An 11,328-nucleotide genomic window follows, 5' to 3' on the forward strand; every position below is an offset into this window, starting at 1 on the left:
TTTTAAAATCATAAAAGTTATGAAAAGTAATTAATAAGTACAAAAAAACAAAAGCAAAAAAAAGCTGTCTATCTATCTATCCATCAAAACCAGATTACAGATTAGGTATATACAGTATATCACAAAAGTGAGTACATCCCTCGCATTTTTGTAAATATTTGATTATGTCTTTTCATGTGACAACACTGAAGAAATGACACTTTGCTACAATGTAAAGTAGTGAGTGTACAGCTTGTGTAACAGTGTAAATTTGCTGTCCCCTCAAAATAACTCAACACACAGCCATTAATGTCTAAACCGCCGGCAACAAAAGTGAGTACACCTTAAGTGAAAATGTCCAAATTGGGACCAATTAGCCATTTTCCCTCCCCGGGGTCATGTGATTTGTCTCAGGTGTGAATGGGGAGCAGGTGTGTTAAATTTGATGTCATCGCTCTCACACTCCCTCATACTGGTCACTGGAAGTTCAACATGGCACCTCATGGCAAAGAAGTCTCTGAGGATCTGAAAAAAAGAATTGTTGCTCTACATAAAGATGGCCTAGACTATAAGAAGATTGCCAAGACCCTGACACTGAGCTGCAGCATGGTGGCCAAGACCATACAGTGGTTTAACAGGACAGGTTCCACTCAGAACAGGCCTCGCCATGGTCGACTAAAGAAGTTGAGTGCACGTGCTCAGCATCATATCCAGAGGTTGTCTTTGGGACATAGACGTGAGTGCTGCCAGCATTGCTGCAGAGGTTGAAGGGGTGGGGGGTCAGCCTGTCAGTGCTCAGACCATATGCCGCACACTGCATCAAATTGGTCTGCATGGCTGTCGTCCCAGAAGGAAGCCTCTTCTAAAGATGATGCACAAGAAAGCCCGCAAACAGTTTGCTGAAGACAAGCAGACTAAGGACATGGATTACTGGAACCATGTCCTGTGGTCTGATGAGACCAAGATAAACTTATTTGGTTCAGATGGTGTCAAGCGTGTGTGGGGCAACCAGGTGAGGAGTACAAAGACAAGTGTGTCTTGCCAACAGTCAAGCATGGTGGTGGGAGTGTCATGGTCTGGGGCTGCATGAGTGCTGCCGGCATTGGGGAGCTACAGTTCATTGAGGGAATAATGAATGCCAACATGTACTGTGACATACTGAAGCAGAGCATGATCCCAGCATGTATTCCAGCATGATAACGACCCCAAACACACCTCCAAGACGACCACTGCCTTGCTAAAGAAGCTGGGGGTGAAGGTGATGGACTGGCCAAGCATGTCTCCAGACCTAAACCCTATTGCGCATCTGTGGGGCATCCTCAAATGGAAGGTGGAGGAGCACAAGGTCTCAAACATCCACCAGCTCCGTGATGCCATGATGGGGGAGTGGAAGAGGACTCTAGTGGCAGCCTGTGAAGCTCTGGTGAACTCCATGCCCAAGAGGGTTAAGGCAGTGCTGGAAATAATGGTGGCCACACAAAATATTGACACTTTGGGCCCAATTTGGACATTTTCACTTAGTGGTGTACTCACTTTTGTTGCCAGTGGTTTAGACATTAATGGCTGTGTGTTGAGTTATTTTGAGGGGACAGCAAATTTACACTGTTACACAAGCTGTACACTCACTACTTTACATTGTAGCAAAGTGTCATTTCTTCAGTGTTGTCACATGAAAAGATATAATCAAATATTTACAAAAATGTGAGGGGTGTACTCACTTTTGTGAGGTACTGTATATTTATACATAATAATAATAATAACAGTAACAACAATCGTATATGTACATATACATGTAAACAATTATACAAAATTACGATTGATCTAATATGTAAAAGGGCATCAGTTATAATATTATTATTATATAATAATATTATTAATCATTTTTAAAGGGAAAAATACAGATGGTAGTCAATGTATTATATTGGACTTGTGAGGGAAATCATTAATTCCTTACTTTGTAATAGCTCTGTTCATGTTCATCAGTGAATAATGGTGTTTGCGGACATGTCATGGAGATTAGTACAGAACGCTCTTTCCTCTTACATTGACACAATCATGTTATTGTCATCAGGAATGTCTGCATATCTGCCAAGACCTTGAAACCACCAAACTGGCTCAAACCTCCTAGAACTCCCTTTTCGAGACTCGCAGATGTCCAGCTCTCCTTATCTTAAAATTTAAATATGGCATGTGAGAGAGGAGTGCTTCAGAGCGTACTCATCTTCTATCCTATATTCATATCTCTCTGTAATAAAACTTCTACACCTGAGAGGATGAGTCTACTGGTGTTTGTCTAAATTTCTACCACAGACGTTAACTTTGCCAGCTATAAAAAAAAAAATCATACAATTTCTCACACTTTACCCCTGATTTTTAGTGCGAGTTGGCATGGGCCACTGATAGGTGACAACTGATCGCCCCCCTTTTCCTCCCCTGATTTGCCCTGCCACACCCACGCCCCTCCCTTTTCTCACAGCCAACCATGCCCATTTAAGTTGCATTTTTCAAAAAAAGATTGTGAGGTAGACTTGAGCTGAAAGAGAGGGGTTTCATGAACCTTTAAACAATACTTTAAGCCTATATACACTCACATCCATTAATTTGGAGATATAATTTGATTTTGCCTCGTTCACTGACCTCTGATAATTTATTAATCACACTATATAAAATTATAAAACACACTGCCAAGACAACCTAGGGCTTTTATGTGAAATGGGTAAAGAAGCTACGTTTTCAGTTCATCTGCTGGTTACAGTGATAATTTCACATAAATCCTACAAACAACCACTTGTTCTTGAGATATCATACTAATGAGATTTCGGATGCATGGACAGATATAACGGCGCATAAAAATGTGCAAATGTGTATCAACAGGATATTCTGATAGATTTTAACAATACATTTTTTTTGATAAAAGATATTTGAATAATTAACAATATTGGTAACTGTTACGGAATGAGACTATGAGTGGAAGCAAGCGCAGATCAACGTCTTTATTTTCAAACCGAAGTCAATAAACATGAAACACGGACTAGACTGGAAGAGATAAAATAGGTGTAACCATGAAACTAGATTCGAGACATGAAACAAGAACAGGACATGAAAACACGACCGCTTAGCATACTTAAACGTATTCACCTATACATTCAGTTATTCAGTTAATACGGCACGAAGTGCACAGCAACACGAGGGCTTTTAATAACAAACATAATCATGCTCGAACACAGACAGCTGGGACCAATAATGACACACCCTCAAACATCAACCAATACCTGAACAGGAAGAGAACAAAACCAAAACAAAGGCACGTGTCCATAGGAAACAGTCCTCATTACGTAATCTCGTGCACGCGCGCGCTCTCCAGCTGTCTCGCCAGCTGCCGGCGAGATCGTGACAGTAACATTTTACATTAAAGTCACATACATGTCCAAAAATTAAAGCATGGATCATCTACAATATAAGGGAAGAATATGAGAACAAAAAATAAAACAACTATAAGCTGAAAATGTTTCCACCATAAGGAAGCTAGTAAAGAAAGGACAAAATGAATTATGTCCTCTCATAAATGTGCCAGTGTATCTATTGAACAGTCCACCAGTCTGTGGTATAAGCAGTGTTTGGACATCTAGGATCACAGAGAGCAAGACTGATCAGCTGTGCTAGGAGTATATAATTAAATTCTTAATTGTGTGTGCGTGTGTGAACATGTGTGTGTGTGTGTCCTGTATGACTGTTGTGTTTCTGATTATACCCTTCTCTGACAGATTGTCGTATCCACAAGAGATATTCACAATAATTACATACTGGGCACAAATTAAAGGTTGTGTCTCATTGCGTTGTGGCAGAGATCATCACCCTTTTGTGCCCAGTCACTTGGACAAACCATTGGCTCTGGAATTTCTAATTACACGCTGCTACAGCTACACTCTTATCATCTACACAGGTAGCAGTAAAAGTGCAAAGTCACACACTGCAAAGTTATGATGATAGACACAGGTTCATTGAACCACCGCACAAAGTAAAAACATAAAGATTGGTGACAAATTGAAGGAATGACATGAAGTCTTAGTAAGCCTTTGGACCACTTCAGTGTGTCTTGGTATAAATTCTACAAGTACAGTACTGGAGAGAGTGATTTTTAATGTTGCTCCAGAATCTCCAGTGGTATCCAGCTGGGTTGAGAAATAGTAACCATTAAGCCCATAGCATATATATATCTGTTCTTTATCATGCTCATAATTTTAATCCTACTGTATATCCTACTGAATATCATCACGGTTGTGGTTACCTACAGCCGAACAATACTCTTATGTTATTGCTTAATTAATTAAATCATGAACCTTTTCTTCACAGAATCAGTTTCTGGATTTGCTTTGCCGATCTGATAGTGATACACATACACAAAACATATACAGTGACTCCACATGTAAAAACTTGAAGACTGAGTACATGGTGAGGCATCTATTTAATGCATTATTAAACAATCTGTTTACCCATTGATTGAATATAAATTTGATTTGGATTGGCCTCAAGGGGTATAGTTTATTCTGATTTAGTATGTATATGTGAAGGTTTTATATTTTCATGTTTCTAGAACCTACAGATATATGTATGTAAATGTAACTATAAAGATTTTTTAAATTTTTTTTGTAAAAGTGTTGGAAATTCCAGTAAAATGAGAAAATATGTACTCCACTCACACCTTTGCTCCTATTTCACCTAAAGCTCTTACCCACACAATTTTTAGCTATTTATTTATCCCTCATAGGATCAGATTGCAGGGTCAGCCATTATGCCCAACAGTGGGAGTCTGGCAGTGAAGGAGTTAAATGAACAGATTTCAGCTTTCGGAATTTTTAACACTGATGTGACAAGGCCCCAAAGTTTTGATTAGTTTGGTCAGCGTCATTATCAAACTGTTGTTATGCTTACTATTTCCTGGGTGTTGTTAAAGCTCATACAGAAATGTGTCTGCAGGATACAGTAGCATTATTAATGCTTGTTACTTGTGTACCATCATCCCTAATTACAGGGATATATTGTATGACTTCTGAAACATCCAGTGATTCTTTGATTTTCTCTTCAATGAAGATGTTACATATTATATGTAAGTAGTAGGTTTTGTAAAGTAAACCAAGCGAAATAAATTTCTCCATCTGTTATCCTGTATGCAGTTCTAATTAACTGCATTAAAAAGACCAAATGGAGCCATAATCTTTCATTATTGTGTAGGTTATACTTTTCAGTCACTCATTTATTTCACATGTAATGTGTTCACTCACTTTATACTACCTAGAATATAATTAATTTATTGTAGGCCAGAGCTTGATTTCCATGCTTTCTCACTACAAGCAAATATATTGTTCAATTTGTCTACATTGGACCATCCAATTATTAAAAACATATGTTACCACTGTATACAATTGAATCAATTATAAAATGAAATGAACTTAGTGTGAGATAAGTTGCTTTCCACACATCAGGTTTAAAATTAATGAATGCAGCAGTGTTTATAAACACTTCAATAAGCTTTTAAGGTTTAATTTCTTTTCAGCGCTCCACTGCCTTGAAGTTAAACACATGCAGAAGGAAAGAAGAAAAAAACATCAGTTTGTTACAAGGCAGCTACAGATTTTCAGCCTTTACGTTTTGTTGAGCTTATAAAGTCTTGATCAGCTCCTGAGAATGAACAGACTTGCCCATTTTGTCTTTCGAGTATTGAGTTGTGAAAATGACCAAACTACACATCTGTATATAGCTTCTAGTGGCAATTAAATATTATGTTATGTTATATTATCTGTGGGTGACCCATCTCCCCAGTGATGTCACACAGATGGTGTGACAACATGAAAAAAGGCCTTTGCAGCTGCTCTATAAAGTGGATGGTCATAAATAAACAGGGGTTTAAAAGAACACTCAAAGGTTTGCCATTTAAAATGTTTTTCATATATATATCTGTTAAATACTGATGCAGTAATGCTATGGGTCATCCAGGCAGTATTTGGCAAACTTGAGATGACGCTTCTTTTGAGACTGTTTGTTTCCACTGTTGTAACGCTAATTACTCGCAGTAAGTAAAATAGATGAATAAGATGCAATCAATAAGATGGAAACTTGACAGACTCATTTTAAAAAGTCATCCCATACACAAACTCCAACCCCAAAACCCCCCTGCATGCAAGTGCTCTCTTTACACTCTACTCTATATTTCCAATGATGTGTGAAATCACAATACATTAAAAATGAATAAAGACTGATGGAAAACAAACAATAAACCATGAAGAACAGAAATGACTTTCATTTGAACCCAGCTCTTTAATGCCAAACATGGAACTATCAAACTATATGATATTTTTTTCTAATTATTTTTATTTTATCAAAAGCACAGTTTCAAATGGCAGCTTCGTCTTAGAAGCAATAATATATATATATATATATATATATATATATATATACACTAACACACATATACAGTATCTCACAAAAGTGAGTACACCCCTCACATTTGACCTCTCACATAAAAATTTGATTAGATCTTTTCATGTGACAACATTGAAGAAATGACACTTTGCAACAATGTAAAGTAGTGAGTGTACAGCTTGTGTAACAGTGTAAATTTGCTGTTCCCTCAAAATAACACAACACACAGCCTTGAATGTCTAAACCACTGGCAACAAAAATGAGTACACCCCTAAGTGAAAATGTACAAATTCTGCCCAAAGTATCTATATTTTGTGTGGCCACCATTATTTTCCAGCACTGCTTTAACCCTCTTGAGCATGGAGTTCACCAGAGCTTCACAGGTTGCCACTGGAGTCCTCTTCCACTCCTCCATGATGACATCACAGAGCTGGTGGATGTTCGAGACCTCATTCTCCTCCACCTTCCGTCTGAGGATGCCCCAAGGATGCGCAATAGGGTTTAGGTCTGGAGACATGCTTGGCCAGTCCATCACCTTCACCCTCAGCTTCTTTAGCAAGGCACTGGTAGTCTTGGAGGTGTTTTTGGGGTCGTTATCATGCTGGAATACTGCCCTGCGGCCCAGTCTCTGAAGGGAGGGGATCATGCTCTGCTTCAGTATGTCACAGTACATGTTGGCATTCATGGTTCCCTCAATGAACTGTAGCTCCCCAGTGCCGGCAGCACTCATGCAGCCTCAGATCATGACACTCCCACCACCATGCTTGACTGTAGGCAAGACACACTTGTCTTTGTACTCCTCACCTGGTTGCCCCACACACGCTTGACACCATCTGAACCAAATAAGTTTATCTTGGTCTCATCAGACCATAGGACATGGTTCCAGTAATCCATGTCCTTAGTCTGCTTGTCATCAGAAAACTGTTTGCGGGCTTTCTTGTGCATCATCTTTAATTCAATTCAATTCAATTTTATTTGTATAGCGCTTTTTACAATAGACATTGTCTCAAAGCAGCTTTACAGAAAAAGGAAGGGGCTCTTTAGAAGAGGCTTCCTTCTGGGATGACAGCCATGCAGACCAATTTGATGCAGTGTGCGGCATATGGTCTGAGCACTGACAGTCTGACCCCCCCAGCCCTTCAACCTCTGCAGCAATGCTGGCAGCACTCATACGTCTATGTACCAAAGACAACCTCTGGATATGACGCTGAGCACGTGCACTCAACTTCTTTGGTCGACCATGGCGAGGCCTGTTCTGAGTGGAACCTGTCCTGTTAAACCGCTGTATGGTCTTGGCCACCGTGCTGCAGCTCAGTGTCAGGGTCTTGGCAATCTTCTTATAGCCTAGGCCATCTTGAAGTAGAGCAACAATTCTTTTTTTCAGATCCACAGAGAGTTATTTGCCATGACTTGCCATGTTGAACTTCCAGTGACCAGTATGAGGGAGTGTGAGACTGATGACACCAAATTTAACACACCTGCTCCCCATTCACACCTGAGACCTTGTCACACTAAGAAGTCACATGACAGCAGGGAGGGAAAATGGCTAATTGGGCCCAATTTGGACATTTTCACTTAGGGGTGTACTCACTTTTGTTGCCAGCGGCTTGGACATTAATGGCTGTGTGTTGAGTTATTTTGAGGGGATACTCTATATACCTAATCTATAATCTGGTTTTGATGGATAGATAGATAGACAGATAGATAGCTTTCTTTTTTGCTTTTGTGTTTTGTACTTATTAATTACTTTTCATAACTTTTATGATTTAAAAAAAATACTTTCATGACTTTTATAAATCTGTATAACGGACAGGTATGGAACATGAATGATCAAAAATGTTTCTGAACAATATAACTGCTTTGAACAAGAGAACTAGGCTGTACTGACGTGTACTATTTTACATGTTGCATTACATTCGTCTTGCGTTCTCAAAACATTCACGTATGAATGATGTAAATTGGGATGAAAGGCGCGTCTTGTTATCCATGACATTGTTAGATCTCAGGCTCTCAGCCACTCACTGACAGAGCAGACGCAAAGAGAGGTGTGAGTGCAGCAGGAAAGCAAGACCTCGCGCTTACAGGACAGTACTAGCACCATTTGGAAATTTGCTAAGATTTGTCTAAAAAGACGCTAGATTTGTCGCTAGGCGCTTTTTTTTTTTGCAAAATAAAGTCGTTAAGTTGGCAACACTGGTCTGCACTGACAGCAAGTTAAAAGGCAGGCTAAGTTCCACCTCTCCCCAGCAAAAAGAAAATACAGAGGGAGAGGGAACGCTGGGTTTTTCGTTTATGCACATTCTATTTGAAAAGCAATAAAATACAGAGTACCCAAATGATGCCCTGTCTGTGTTTTTTTTTCTTGAAAACAATTTGCCCCCCTTCAGATCTCTCCCTGGTTGAGAACCACTGGGTTAAAACATCCCCAAAACATTGTTTCCTGATACAGTAAAAATACATTTAAAAATACACAGATCAGCCATAACATTAAAAGTGTCTGCCTAATAATGTGTAGGCCCTCTTGTGAAGCCAAAACAGCTCTGACCCATAGAGGCATGGACTCCACAAGACCTCAGAAGATGTGCTGTGGTATCTGACACCAAGATCTTAGAAGCAGATCCTTTAAGTTCTGTAAGTTGCGAGGTGAGACCTCTGGATCGGACTTGTTTGTCCAGTACATCCAATAGATGCTTGATCAGATTGAGATCTGGGGAATTTGGAGGCCAAGTCAACACCTGCAACTCTTTGTCATGTTCCTCAAACCATTCCTGAACAATTTTTGCAGCGTGGCAGGGTGCATTATCCTGCTGAAAGAGGCCACTGCCATTAGTAAATACTGTTGCCATGAAGGGGTTTACTTGGTATGCATCAATGATTAGTTAGGTGGTAGGTAACATCCACATGAATGCCAGGAGCCAAGGTTTCCCAGCAGAACACTGCCCAGAGCATCACACTGTCTCTGCCGGCTTGCCTTCTTCCCATAGTGCATCCTAGCGCCATCTCCTCCCCAGGTAAACGGCAAACAGACACGCGGCCTTCCACATAATGTAAAAGAAAACGTGATTCATCAGACCAGGCCACCTTCTTCCATTGCTCCATAGTCCACTTCTGATGCTCACGTGCCCATTGTGGGTGCTTTCTGCTGTGAATAGGGGTCAGAATGGGCACTCTGAGCATTCTGCAGTTACGGAGCCCCATGTGCAGCAAGCTGTGATGCACTGAGTGTACTGACACCTTTCTATCATAGCCAGCAATAATTTTTCAGCAATTTGTGCTACAGTAGCTTTTCTGTGGGATCGTACCAGACGGGCTAGACTTCGCTCCCCACATACATCAATGAACCTTGGGTGCCAAAGACCCTGTTACTGGTTCACCTGCTGTCCTTCCTTGGACCACTGCTAGTAGGTACTAACCACTACATACCAGGAACACCCCACAAGACCTGCTGTTTTGGAGATGCTCTGACCCAGTCATCTAGCCATCACAATTTGGCCCATGTCAAAGTGGCTCAGATCCTTACACTTGCCCATTTTTCCTGCTTCCAACACATTAACTTTGAGAACTGAATGTTTCCTTGCTGTTGAATATATCCCACCCCTTGACAGGTGTCATTGTAATGAGATAATCAACGTTATTCACCTCATCACATATCATCAACTCTCCCATTCAAAGATAAGTACAGTAGAGTACCTTCAAATACAAATATGATTATGTTCCCATTCTTTTTCCTTCAAATTCTGGGTGTTTGTTGGCACGACAAATAATGATACAATAACACCAACAACACAATTGTGTTGCCAAAAACTGGTTTAGATAGTATAAGAAAATCTGTGAAGAAAATATAGGAAGTGTAACATAAACTCCAAAACTATTAATACTGTATATTACAAGTCTCTCTAAACCATCCCCCACACACACACCTTGTGAGGACCTTCCATGACATAATTACTAACACAGCTGATTAATGCTACACCTAAACCCAACCATGACCTTCGTAACAATTTTGACCCATAGATTTATTTGATTGTTTTTTTAATATATATAAGCCTTTCTGTGGAAAAAAGAAGCAGTTTTTCTCTTAACACTTCCGAGATCTCCAACAAGATATAAAACATGAACTCTCACAATCCAGCCCTGCTTCCAGGCTGATTGATTTTGCACATGCCACACACTGCTACTGCTTTTTACCTTTTAACACACAAAAAAGGTTCAATTTTAGACTGGTGACCTTTATCGTCTGCCTGTCTGGTATGCACCGGTGTGTTCATTATTTACCCCCGTGACCCAGAATACAGTGTTTCAAGACTATTTACAGTACTATGGCACATTTAGGACCATATTTACTAAGAGACAATAACCACAGCCATTTTAGTGAACATTTAAACTTGTCAATTAAGTAGGGGTTCTAATAAGAATGTTGATGAACACAGGCACATCTTGCCTAATTAACATGTGACTAGCGAGATATTACTCTATTTTATGCATGCATCGTGTCAGAAAACTGGTGGATAGTCCACTGTGTTTACTAATTGGGCTTTTTAGTTGCATAAAAACTGAACTTTTACTGCGTGTGGAATCTGTTCGGTTGCTTTTGTAGACTTGGGCCTGTGTCTCTCATAAGCTCTCACTCTGAAATTTGGACACATTTACTGGTATGTTTAATATATATATGCAACCCTCTGATGTATTATCATTGACTAATTTCACCATCACTTATGTGGTGGCTCTAGAGATTGGGAGCAGCTTGGAGTCCAGAGGTGCCAACATTGCTAGCAATAAAATACTAGCAGGGAGAGAATGAAAATTTACCTCAAAAACCCTTGTGTATGTCAGTGGACAAAACAGCAATTTTTTTTCCAAGGAAACAATGAAGTAGAAGTCCCATATTACTACTACTATTTTTTTTTTTTGCAGAGCAAAGAAACCACA

At 39.8% G+C, this 11,328-nt stretch overlaps 1 protein-coding gene across 5 annotated transcripts in view; it reads right to left on the reverse strand.

Annotated features, from left to right (window-relative positions):
• cep89 (centrosomal protein 89) overlaps positions 1 to 11,328 on the reverse strand; it is a 116,296-nt gene that overhangs the window by 18,512 nt on the left and 86,456 nt on the right. The gene's annotated exons all lie outside the window — the stretch shown is intronic.

The sequence above is a fragment of the Ictalurus punctatus genome, chromosome 27, assembly GCF_001660625.3.
Source record: "Ictalurus punctatus breed USDA103 chromosome 27, Coco_2.0, whole genome shotgun sequence".
NCBI classification, from domain to species: domain Eukaryota; kingdom Metazoa; phylum Chordata; class Actinopteri; order Siluriformes; family Ictaluridae; genus Ictalurus; species Ictalurus punctatus.